Source organism: Tachypleus tridentatus, chromosome 7 (assembly GCF_004210375.1).
Source record: "Tachypleus tridentatus isolate NWPU-2018 chromosome 7, ASM421037v1, whole genome shotgun sequence".
NCBI classification, from domain to species: Eukaryota; Metazoa; Arthropoda; class Merostomata; order Xiphosura; family Limulidae; genus Tachypleus; species Tachypleus tridentatus.
The window spans coordinates 39,035,775-39,049,982 of record NC_134831.1 but is presented as its reverse complement, the minus strand read 5'-3'; the positions used below and the strand labels follow the sequence as shown (position 1 = coordinate 39,049,982).

At 32.9% G+C, this 14,208-nt stretch overlaps 1 protein-coding gene across 1 annotated transcript in view; it reads right to left on the bottom strand.

Moving 5' to 3' along the window:
* Positions 1–12,661, bottom strand: part of Oamb (Octopamine receptor in mushroom bodies) — a 35,909-nt gene extending 23,248 nt beyond the window's left edge. Inside the window, exon 1 of the mRNA XM_076511205.1 lies at positions 12,523–12,661. The gene's annotated coding sequence lies outside the window, so the exon portion shown is untranslated. The remainder of the gene's footprint in view (positions 1–12,522) is intronic.
* Between the last annotated feature and the right edge of the window lie 1,547 nt (positions 12,662–14,208).

Here is a 14,208-nt window from a genome sequence, read left to right as displayed (position 1 = left end):
GAAATAACACATTTTTTGTTTTGTTGGGCAGGGAAAGGGTTGTAATGTCTGTAATGATATAACTTGTTATGTTGGACAGATAACCTGTGGTTGTATTTGTACCGATTTATCCATGTTTATGTATTGTGATAAGCTACTAAACGCACGATACTTTCTGACCAAATATCGAAACAAAGTCACATTGGACACAAATACAGTCCTTTTGATTAGGGAATCAAGAAGTATCTCCAAACCGATTAAAATGTAGAAAAATTAATTATTGTTTACATTAATCATATCATGACAGCCCGGCATAGACAGGTGGTTAAGGCACTCGACTCGTAATCTGAGGGTCGCGAGTTCGAATCCCCTTCGCACCAAATATGCTCGCCCTTTCATCCGTAGGGGTATTATAATGTGACTGTCAATCTCACTATTCGCTGGTAAAAATGTAGCCCAAGAGTTGACGGTGGGTGGTGATGACTAGCTGCCTTCTCTCTACTCTTACACTGCAAAATTAGGGACGGGTGGCGCAGATAGCCCTCGTGTAGCTTTGCACGAAATTCAAACATATCATGGCAATAATGATATTTAATTACAAAACGCGTACAATAAATACTTTACATAAACTACAAGATATGCATGAAATTACATTATTTTTCTCTAGCTGGATAATATTGTGTTCCTATCACCGCAGGTTATGTACTTAGAGGTAAGCTAGTATAATATACCCGATAATAACTATATACGTATCTTTTATAACTGAAACTTTATTGCACTAATTGTAATTATTATCTTCTACTCAAGATTTCTGTAGTTTCACAAACAGTGAACTAAATATAACTACGCGAGTGAAATGTTCGTTTCTAATAAAATATCGGGTATTATTGTAAAACTTCAAGCTAAAGACGTGTGACTCTTATGGCAATAATAAAAAGTAAAATAATAAACAAGGAAACAAAACACTGAGAGGAAAAATTGTCGAAGTAGCCAAAGAACATAAACAAAAACAACAGAACGTCCATCCAAAAGTAAACTGTTATGGTGGACGGAAGGACATAATCAACAAACAAAACAAATCACGCAGTCAAAGGTAAACTGTTATGGTAGAAGAAATGTTATAAACATCAAACAAAGAAACAGAAAATCCAGTAAAAGTAAACTGTTATGATAGAAGGAAGGATATAAATGATAAACAATGAACACTGTGGAAACAAGTTTCTTCTGATGGATCCCATCAAAACACGGTCTGGTTTTCAAGATTGGTGACGTCAGGTTTGAGGTAATGTTTGTCATTGCACACGCTGACCTTTCTTAAGTAAAACTTAACAATGAAACACTTATCTTCCAGAAAGACGGAACCATCTCTTTAACACGTAGAATCGTAGCATTAGATAATATTGATCGGGAATTTTCACGTCATCATGATGGCTTAATCATCTTGTGGTTTTAAGAATGCACAACATAAATAAGAATAGCATAATCTCATACGGTCTAGAGAAAGCGAATCCATTATTTGGAGAAATAACAATAACCAAAAGGAAGGAAGATGTTACGATGAAAGAAGGGGGAATGAGTTACGTAGTTACAAACGTTAGAGACGCAGAGTCCGGAGTTTCATGTACTTTTTTTCTTAAAAACTACAACCAATGAACTTAATCCAGATATTATCCAATGTAACTCAAAACATACAATAATCCGTATTTTGCAATTTCAGTTCAAAGCAAAAATACTTTAACTGACGCAATCACTTTGAACACCAGTACGAGATATAGCAATATATGTTGTTTTTTTTAAAATCCCAGTTTTTAAAGTTTTTTATCTAGAGTTCAGGTACTTATATTTTTAAACGCTCTTTCACAAGTTAACGTTTTGTGGTTTCTAACAAGAGGAACGCTATGTTCGATACTAGAAAGTACTGTATACTCGCCCATAGTAACCTGTTGTAAAACCAGTAGAAATGAACTTCCTTGCGTGACACCAGAAGTATTCTCAATACATATAATATTGATTAACTCATTCAAGTCCTGGTTAAAACCATTCGTGTTACGTTAGAATGTCCTTATAATAGGAATTTGAAAAACATATTAACATAAACGGATGTTCTATGGAAATATCTAAGTTAGTTCAGTCCAACAAGCATAATAATGGGCTCAGAGATATAAACTACACCATTCACACCTTAAACGTAGATTCAAAACATCTAGACCCAAACTATCCCTGAAACCTATGGGTGCAAAAAAATCTAAGTTAAAACCATCTACAAAACTCATTGATAGAAAGCATCTAAACAATATTCATCCACAAAACTCACAGATGCAAAAGATTTAAACTACAGCCAAACACAAAAAATTCCCCTAGATAGAAAACATCTAAATTAGAATAATCTGGAAAAAAGCAATGAATAGAATATAATTTGGACTGCTCCAGATTTCTCCTTATGAGAGTTTTATTACTTTAATATTAAAATCAGGTTTTGTATACCGTATATGCCCACCATTTCTTTTTATTATTATTTTAGATTTACTTTACCTTGCTGTTAATCCATTCTCTACCAGGAAGTTCCCATGAAAACAACAATTAGTTTCTGAATTTTTGATATCAGTTTGGAAAGATTGAACTCGTTCTCTGTTTGGTGGTCTAATTATTCTCTCCCTAAAACGTCTGATGTCATTGTATATCACTGAGGTTTTTCCTTTTAATTTAATGCCTAAGTCCTACAGGGTATTGATTTCCCCTTAGATCGCAAACAAGAGTTTACAACTTTTCAAAGTTCTTATTTCGAATGAAATATATCTTTTTTACTTTATGTAGTTCTTTTCACTGGCTGAAACATTTACTGAGCTTCCTAACCGAACTGTTGTATTTCTAAATTTGAGACTGAAGTGTGCATAAGAAAAAATAATTAATCCAAATAAAACACAACCCAATCACGCGGACATTACAAGGATAAGAATAGTTAGTGATAGATAAATATTAATTAGAAGGAAAGAAAAGTACCGATGAAAACATAAGACGGAGTGAAACATCACATTAAGAAGAAAATGAAGGAAACATAGCAAACAAGGAGACTGTTATTGAATATTTTGAAGACCATGAAACAAAAGAATATAATAAATGATTATGTGTTGAATAACCAATCAGTAAATATTCCAAAAACCATGTTCTAACTTGTAGAAATCTAACTAGTAAATGTTCTGAAAACCATGTTTGATATAGTAGAAATTAACCACTAAATATTATATATGATGTGGTTAAAAAGACCAGCCAGTAAATGTTCTAAGGTTATTGTTTCGTGTACAGAAAGAAAAAAGCTGCTTAGTGGATTATCTGTGCCGTGCAAGGAACGAACCGAGAATTCTAGCGTTATAAGTCAAGGAAGTATAGAAAGCCGTTCTTGTAAAGGTATAGGGTTATCATTATTAGACTACAAATTTTGATTAATTAATCAAAAAAACTAGTCTCGTAAACAGTTACGAAATAAAAGGTTTTTACTGAACAATATTTAGTTTCTAAGATACGAACTGTATTATCACTACTGTTGAATGTAAGAACTGTTTTTACTCTCGTGCTAATTAACAATCCCGAATGATTTAGTCTTTCGTGTTGAATTTCCGAATGATTATAAAGAAAGCCTTTTATCTTTATATATATATACATATACATAGCCATTTGTAATTTTAAAGAAAAATACAAGACTGTAATTTCACCATTACATTCAAGCTCTAAGAAGATCTTTAGAATGCTGTGAACAGTAGTTTTTAAACAAAATGGTAATTAGAGATTGGCGTGCAGATGGGGTTTTCTCTCTTGGCTAGAAAATTGAACCTAGACATATGAATTACGATAACTATGTGTTGCGGAAGAACCATGTTTACCTAATATCCTAGTAGAACAAGGATGAAGAACCATGTTTACCTAATATCCTAGTATAACAAGGATGGAATCAGGGAAAAATATACCTAATTGTCGAGATGATGAAACAGAATGAAATAATACTGAAAATAAAATATGTTTATGGATTAACAATTTGATTGGTCCGCTTTAAACATCTCTTATAACCTGTAGATCCACACCCTAGTCAACACCATAGGTACACACCAATTAAATTCAATATACATAATTCACACATAAGTTCACTTACCTGGTTGAAGTTCAGGAACTGTAACTGTTTTCCTTAATCACTCGTATCTCATTTATTTAGTTCACGAAAACGTTCTCACTTAGCTCTACCATTAATTCAACCTTATTATGTTTATTGTTTCGTTTATTAAAAATAGTAAAACATTTATAAATATTGAACCACATCAAGATGTTTGTCAGTGTTCATGTTTCAGTAAAACCAAAAATAATACCTGAAGTTTATCACTTTTATTATAAAATCAAACTTCAAATTTTCGATATTAATAAGAAATAAAGACAGTTTTTGTATCTAAATTTATAATGAAGAACCGAAGATTCCAGCTAATTAAGCGTTTGAAACTAATAATTCTACGAAAGATAAGATACTTGAAAATAAAAGAATTTCCACGTTCTTTATTTAGAATTTTCCTTAGTTTAATCTAACCTGCTTAGCTTTGTTTCACAAGTTACAATGATTTCTAGATTATACTAACGTAAAGGTTTTTCTTGTTATTAGCTTTAGCGATTGTCAGTAGATAAATCGTTTTCCATCGTATACAAGCAATCTTTCTGACAGCGGCCTTAATATCTATTACATTTTTAATTAACTATGTCAGTAAAGTTGCCCACTAGACACATTGCTTGTTTGTTTAGACAAGCCATCAATTTCCCCCGTTTCGCTTAATATTTTTATATGAAAAAAAACAGTGTCCACTGTTGGAAACACACAACAGTTTACGTGTGGTGACTATTCCTCACGTGTCTTCGTCACGTAATGACGAACAATTCAACAATTAAAAGAATATAAGGAAAGACAGGGTTTTCTGAAAAAAAATGTTTAAATAAAAAATTCTAGAACATGTAAGTCTGGAAAGCATGTAAAACAAAATAAAATAAAAAAATCAGTTCTTCAACTGATCTCATCACTTACTGTTCAGCGGCTGATAAGTTGGAACAATAGAGATATTGAAAGTTTAGTAAGTATCACTTCGTGGGTGATTTAATGATATTAATAAGAGTTTTCTTAAAATTATCCAGACATTCACGATATCTGGTTATTAGTAAAGAATCAATATTATGATAAGTTTCTTCGTATTAGTTTCATAATCACGTACTCTGGCGAGAGTTAAAAGGCGAGTGCTATAATGCAAAAAAATTATGAGTGGATTAAAATATATTTTAATTTAAATCAATCATTATCAAACAAATTATTGCTCAGTTGTCATGAAGTAAAGACACATTGACGACTTCAGGGTCCTCACGTGCTTCGTTTTATCCGTCATTCTTTGTCCACATCTCAATGAAATGTATAATGAATACGAAAGATAACCTTGGTACCTGATAATTATAAAGATAAACTAGGTATCTAATGATAATAAATATAACCTTGGTACCTGATAATTATAAAGATAAACTAGGTATCTAATGATAATAAATATAAACTTGGTACCTGATAATTATAGAGATAAACTAGGTATCTAATGATAATAAATATAACATTGGTACCTGATAATTATAAAGATAAACTAGGTATCTAATTATAATAAATATAAACTTGGTACCTGATAATTATAGAGATAAACTTGGTATCAGATAATTATAAAGATAAACTTGGTATCTAATAATAATAAGGATAAACTTTGTATCTGATAATTATAACGATAAACTTGGTATCAGATAATTATAAAGCTAAACTTGGTATCTGATTTGTTTTAATTCTCACTTGTTTACGTTGTTTGCTCTTCTTAGCTAAAGTAATCCCAGGTTTCTTCTATTTCAGGTCTCTACTGTCCTTAGGTAAGATAGAAACAGTTTTCTCCTGTTTAAGATCCTTGTTGTTCTCATTTGAGCTTTCTTCTGTTTAAGGTCTCTCCTGTATTTTTAAAGGTTAATTCCAATTTCTCCTGGTTAAGATCTCCTCTTTTCTTAGCTGGTAATCCCAGGATTCTCATGTTTAAGATTTCTGACTTTTTTAGTTAAGGTAATAATCTCAAGTAAGATCAACCCTTTTAGGTTTCTGCTGATTAAAATGTTTGATGTTTTTGTGACATCAACCATTTTAACAGAACTAAATAAACTGTGAGAAGTAATTTATAAGTAATTCTCGCTAAAAATGATTAATAAAATGTTATTAGTTCTCGAAATTCCAAAACTTGCAATTCTACCAAATTATTGTTAAATGCTAGTAAAAAGTTACACAAGGGGCCATCTGTGCTCCGCAGAACCCTGCACTTTAGTGTTGTAAAAAAGTAACCAAAATAGAGCTAAAGATTCACCGTCTCTGTTCAGTTACATAATAACTAGCAGGTAAAAAGCAACAGTGAAACTCAGGTATTCAATCCTGCAACGTCCTAAATCAAATCTAACCACATGGCTCTCTCTCTCTCTCTCTCTAAAAAAAAAACAAAAAACTGTTGTTTTAAGAAAACTTTATTTAAATAATCACTGTTTATCATCTACTATGTCTTTTTTTTTTTTTTTTAATGTCGCGCAAAGCTATCCGAAGGCTATCTGCACCGTCCGTAATTTAGCAGCGTAAGATTAGAGGTAAAGCACCTCATCATCACCATAAACCGACAACTCTTAGGCTACTCTTTTGAAGATAAATAGTAGAATTTAACGTAATATAATCACACCTTTTACCATGTTACGTGGATTCGCACCTGTGACCCTCAGGTTACGAGTCTAGCGCTCTAACCACCCGACCATGCAGAGCCGTGATATTTTTAAGTTTATCTAGATTAATCTTAGTATTTATATTGCTGTTTTTAACATTACTTTTATACATTGAAATGTAATGCCAAGATTTTAAGGCACGTTTTATTATGTACAGCAGTGTTCTACTAATTTAAATAACTTTTATGAAGTTTAGGGTGTAAATCTCAAAGGGTAAGTACACATTATCTCCACTGGAGTTGTTTTGTAAACGTCTGCATTTGATCACACTTGTTCAAAAACTACTCACACTTGTTCTCAAAGGTTAAATGGTTGTTTTTTTTCTGTCACAATGTAAGAAATGCTACAACCTTAACACCTTTCTTCTCATACCTTATATTATTATTATGTATGTGCACATATATAGACAAACACTTATAAATCCTTATTTATCATTTCTTACATATGTTTTCAACAACAGTTATTTTATATTTTGTAATTTTATCTTTATGTGTTACAAGCAAGCTCAAAACTTAGTGTTGTATTGTTCCGATTTAGTCTAATGCCCTTTAGCGTACCATTATATTTTATGTACGAAATACGTAATTTTGAACTTAAACGGATTAAAAGTACACCTTTCTTAACTAATTAAGATGGTATCTTTAACGAAAGAGGACATTAAACATTTCTGTCCGAAGATACGCCTAACGAGTACAAAAGAAGCTGTTGTAACCACAAAAAGTAGGCATGTTTGGAGTTATATCGTCACCAAGGCGACGAAGCAGAATGTGAGAAGGAGGAAGTTAGGTGTGATAGCTGTAAGAACTTATTGATGGCATCCGCCCACTCCTGTTCTGTTCGACTTGAAAGTGGGTTTTACACTCTCTAAGGACAGAAAAGAATTGTGGGATATGAAATTATTATAATGCAAACAGTTTCTATGCATTCTTTAGAACAGCCGGTTATCTGAAATAAAACACTTATCTTACAATCAGAACCACATAAACGCAACAAAAGACAAGTTTTTGTTTGGTTGAAAAGCGATTCCAGACGATGAGTGTGTTTCTTCTAACAATGGATAGTGTGTTTTTTTTACGCTGACGTATGAATATGTAATATTTATATCATTTTTGTTTGTTGTTGTTTTGTTTCACATAGTTTGAAAATATGCAAAATGTCGTTCTGAGCACTGAACACGTTTAACACACAGATAACTGTGAATACAAAGTGACTAACATTTGTGAGAAAGCCGAAACTGTAAACGGTTTATTACACAAAACGAGACCAGAATTTATAAACCTCATTTGATTACTCTATTACATACTGACCATTAAAGTGCACGCGATAAGCTACGACAGTAAACATTTCTTTAGCAATATTTTAAATCTTACGCAAACATATAATTGTAAAACTGGTTAAAAAAAACTCTGTTAGAATCAGGTATTTTAAATTACTTTAGATAATTTTACAGTATAATGATAACAACAGAGATACCACTGGAACATTAGTTTACAGAAGTAGAGACGAATGTTCCTTTTATTGCTGTTCTTAGCATCTCAAGTACTATGTTTGTTTGATTATTATTTTCACTCAATTCAGCCTTCTGGTAGGAATATTGTAAAACTGATTAAGCCTGCTAGAGAAAACAGCAAGAACTTTATGTAGTGGACCTAGCGTGGCCTACTGGGTACTGTGCCAGAACAATGATCGCGTCTCAAGACGGCTGGTATGGGTACTAACACTTTTACCAAAATAAAGCAGAAAAGGCCGTTTCGACCTTCTTAGGCCATCTTCAGATTATCAAAGAGTTTCCTTACCTCCCAAAAATAAAATAAAAATTATGTCACCCATTTTGGAACCGTGAATGTGTTATAAGTGTGACAGTCATATTTCAATACTCTGTTAAGCAGCCCTCTAGTGGCACAGCGGCATGTTTACGGACTCACACCTCTAGAAACCGGGTTTCGATACCCGTGGTGGGCAGAGCACAAATAGCCCGTTATGTAGCTTTGTGCTTAATTCTAAACAAACTGTTAAGCATGATCAACCCACGAGTACTGTTTTGTGTTGGTTTCTTCCTAGCTTATCAACACCACATCAAGTCCAGTGCAGTTAGCCCTTGAGTAGCTTTATTCAAGTATCCAAAAAGAAACAAGATCCGAGTGCCCTCCTGGCGAGAATATTAAAGCTCTTTAGTAGCTTATTAGCAAGAACATTAAAATATTTTATTTGCTCTTACTGAAAATATTGAAATTGTTTACTGGTGAGAAATGTATTTCTTTGTTTATTTAGATCAAAGCAACAATGGGCTATCTATTGCGTCCACCATGGGAAAATGAACCCCAATGTTTAGCGTTGTGAATCTATTGAATTGCCAATTTCCCATCTAGAGATACCGAGAAGAGTAGTAAAATCTCTTAGTAGCCTACAGGCAAAAATATCACAACCTTTTAAAGCCTATTGTTAAGAATATTGAAACATTTTACAGTAAATATCACATTCGCTGGTAACAAATAATATATCAATAATTCACTAACTTCACTAAACATCCAATCACCGTCTACCTTACATACCGGTGAGAATTATATATACATAAACATCCTCACCGTGTCATCATACCACTTGGTTCCAAGTGGAAAGTACAGATACTTGTGTTGCTCTGATCGTGAAAATTAAAGATGGTTCATTTATTTTACAATTGAGGATATATACATAACTATACCCTGTTGGTAAACCGCTTTACTTACATTTCTAATTAAACATTAACTATGCATATGCTCTTCTAGTAAAACCGTAAACTTCTTTATCTACACTTGTAAATAAACGTTAGTTTAACTAACGTAATATAGAGAAAACATCGTTAGCTGCTTCATCTTTTGTTTTCAACATTATATTGCTCTGTATTAACTGATTTATATAATTTATGGGCAAAAAGTATCAGATGTGTCTATTTTATGGGGAGGATACTGACTGCTTTATTTTGCTATGAAAGAAATATATTTACTTACACACTAGATCACTAATTTGTTAGTTTTTGTTGTTGAAAAGAGAATTATTTCATTCAGGTTTTACGGTGATGATTAGAACGTTATTTATGGCCTGTACAATAAGGATTACTCCCTTATCTATATCCTTACTGTAAGGATATCCATTTTATCTGTATCCTTAAATAAGTATTACTATTTTATCTGTATTGTTACAATAGGGATTACTACTTTATCTGTATCTTTACCACTTTATCCTTACGATAATAGTGAATATGTTTATATGAATGGTTGCCGTTTCATTCAGTCCCTAGCACGAATACAAGATTACATGTTTCATAAACAATTAGCAAGTTAGAGATATTTCCTGATCAACTTGTTTTAGAGAGAAACGATTTAATAATTATAACGTGTATAGTAATTAAACAACTCATTAAACTAACTAACACTACACTAAAGAGTAGGCACATACTTTTTTACTCTCAAACGTAGAACGTTGTCAGCGTACGTGGGTTTACATATTATTTAAGCACTTCTTATAACAGAATTCTACTACCAGTCGAATTAGTCTTAAAAAATAAGGTAAACACAAACCAATTGAAGATACTTCATACATCAAGTCCCATCGAAGAGATTTTATTTCGGTAAGGGCTTTTGTGGAAGTGAAGAAATTCCGATACCATACAAAAACTATCAATAATTTTTCTACTTTAAATAAATGCTTCGAATGTTACGATGAACATTTATTAATGTGTCTTTTATCTTATGTTCGAACATTTATTGATACTCAGCTTTAAAGCGCAGCTGTTTATCAGACAAATAAACATGAGAGATTCTTGGTGGATAAATAGAAGATAAAGGAAGATATAAATCGGTATAAGTTTACATAGTAGAATATGAAAGTAGCAGGTATGTATAACATACTGTACCCGATATATTATACTCACTGTATTCAATATACTACATGCACTGTACTCAATATATTATATACACTATGTTCAATATATGCACACTATACCCAATATATTATACACACTGTAATCATTATATTATACATACTATGCCCAAAAAATTATACCCACAGTACCCAATATATTATACACACTATGCCCAGTATATTATACCCACTGTAACCAATACATTATACACACAATACCCAATACGTTATACCCATTGTACTCAACATATTCTACACACTGTACTCAATATACTCAATACACTTAAGATATTATACATACTGTATCCAACATATTATATACACTATATATTTAATATATAATATGCACTGTACTCAATATATTGTAGACACTGTACTCAATATATTGTAGACACTGTACTCAATATATTATATACACTGTACTCAATATATTATACACACTGTATTTAATGTATTATATACACTGTATCCAATATGTATTATACGCATTGTACTCAATATATTATATACACTATGCTCAATATGTTTTATACACTATATCTGATATATATTTATATACACTATACTCAATATGTTTTATACACTGTATCCGATATATATTATATACACTATACTCAATATATTATACACGCCATGCTCAGCATATAATACACACTGTACTCCAAGTACAACATATAGTGTACACACTATATTATACCTACTATACTGAATGTGTAACATACGATGTATCTACTATATTGTACACAATTTACAGTGTTAATACACAGTCCATCCAATATGTTATACACACTGGAATCAATGTATAACATATAATATATCCGCTATATTATACACGCTGTAATCAGCGTGTAGCATACACTACATCCAATGTATTGTACACATGGTACTGAATAGTACAACAAGCAATGTATACAATGCTATACACACTGTACTCACTATATTATACACGCTGTAATCGGCGTGTGACATCCAATGTATTGTACACATGGTGCTGAATGGTACAACATGCAATGTATACAATGCTATACACACTGTACTCACTATATTATACACGCTGTAATCAGCGTGTAGCATACACTACATCCAATGTATTGTACACATGGTACTGAATAGTACAACAAGCAATGTATACAATGCTATACACACTGTACTCACTATATTATACACGCTGTAATCAGCGTGTAGCATACACTACATCCAATGTATTGTACACATGGTACTGAATAGTACAACATGCAATGTATACAATGCTATACACACTGTACTCACTATATTATACACGCTGTAATCAGCGTGTAGCATACACTACATCCATTGTATTGTACACATGGTACTGAATAGTACAACATGCAATGTATGCAATGCTATACACTGTACTCACTATATTATACACATTATACTCAACGTATAAGATAGACTGCACCCAATAAATTAAATACATTGTACTTAATATATAACATACAATGTATCCAATTATACACACTGTACTAAGTACATAAGTTAGTGTGTAACGTGTATGGTAGGGTTCAAGTTATAAATGTATGGTACCAAATATGTATCGGACCGTATAGTCGACATGTGCCTAGCACGTAACAAAGTGTATTGAATATACAACACACTGTGCACATGATACATAACCCTATGTATGCAGTATTCAATATACTGCGTTTACTTCTATATAACACAATATGTACCTAAAATACACCTTGTGCCCTGCATGAGATACGATGTGTAACCCGTATAAATAACTTGTACAAATACACAGATATTTAACAAGATATTGTACCAAAATTCTCCCTTACATTAGTGTTAACGTTAAGATTTTGTTAATGTATTATTGCCTACCTTACAATTATGAAATAAAGCGACAAGTAACCGGTTTCTTCTGCCGATGGTTCGGTAGCGAACAGTGGCTAGTCGCCACAGTACTTGAGATGTGGGATCACAGTCCTTAAGGTGCTGTCGATAGAGTGAGTGTGGTATCTGACTGAGCCTGCGCACTGATTGCAGCTGTCCATGGAAGAAAGACATAATCGATACAAATAGTGAACGACGATAATGTCGCTACCAGGAGGCGCATTCAACAGAGATACATCCTAAACTTGTTGAGTGAGCTACAAAATTAGATATTTTATTTCACAAGTCGTCATAGAATTTTATATCAAAGAATTCTCGAGTATTTCGTAAAAAAACATGACCAGGTTGCATACATATAAATTACATATAACACATGCTTCATGATTATACATAAGACGTTGGTGAATCGTTTTGGAGCTTTAATAGTGTTTATTATATGTTAATGTACAAAGAATCTCGCTGTATTCTTTACAAGTATAGGCGAAGGTAGCAAATTTTCCTGTACTCTTTACACGTATAGGCGATGGGAGAGAATTTCTTTGTGTTCTTTATCAGTACAGGCGATGGGAGAGAATTTCTTTGTGTTCTTTATCAGTACAGGCGATGGGAGAGAATTTCTTTGTGTTCTTTATCAGTACAGGCGATGGGAGCGAATTTCGCCATGTTTTTTCGAAGTACAGTCGATGGGAGCGAATTTCGCTGTGTTGTTTACTACGGTAGCCAAGGTCGTTTCCCAATTCACTGGGATAACTGGTTGTCCAAGCAACACGTCTTTCTCTGTTTCTTTGTTTGTTTGATTTCACGCAAAGTTACACTAGGGTTATCTGAGTTAGCAGTCCCTAATTTAGCAATGTAAGACTAGAGAGAAGGCAGCTTGTCATCATCACCCACCATCAACTCTTGGGCTACTCTTTTACAAACGAATAGTGGGATTGACTGTCACATTATAACGTCCCCACCGCAGAAAGGGAGAGCATATTTAGTGTGACGGCGATTCGAACCCGCGACCCTCAGATTACGAATCGAGTGGCTTAACTACCTTTCTCTTGTTACGAATCCAACATAACTATTCGATAAGTTGTCGAAACTAACATAATGTTTGATTGATTCTCGAAGCTAACACACTTTTTTTTTTTTTACAGGCTACAATATCTTTCATGCGTTTTAGTTAAGTCTCACTGTCTGTAAAATAAAAGTACATGTGGTTAGGCAAGCGAAGTATACCAAGATCTCTTCCAGTTACAACGTGTGAACGATTCCCTATTCTTCTTACGAACTAAACCTAAGTGTTTGTACAAAATATGTGGAAATATTCTAGTAAAATGTACAAGTGTAACAATAAATCAGATGTATGAAAAAAATATTTGTGCTCAAGCTGTGTGAGCTGTCTGTGAGCTGAAGATACCGGTCTGACTCTGAATCGGACAAGTCAGGGTGAAAGGTGGTATTGTTGTGAAGATTAAAAAAATAATAATATTCCAAATCTCCAGAATACATATCTAGTCTTTAGTGTCCCTGTAAACTGTATATAGTATTTACTCTCTTTCAGCGAGATTTGTCGCTAAATCAACAATATGGGGTAAAATGAACAACTGATGACTATGACGTCAAATACAAAGTACTATGTTGAATGACACTCTGTAAAAAATCGTGACTTGCGTACATTGGCCCCTA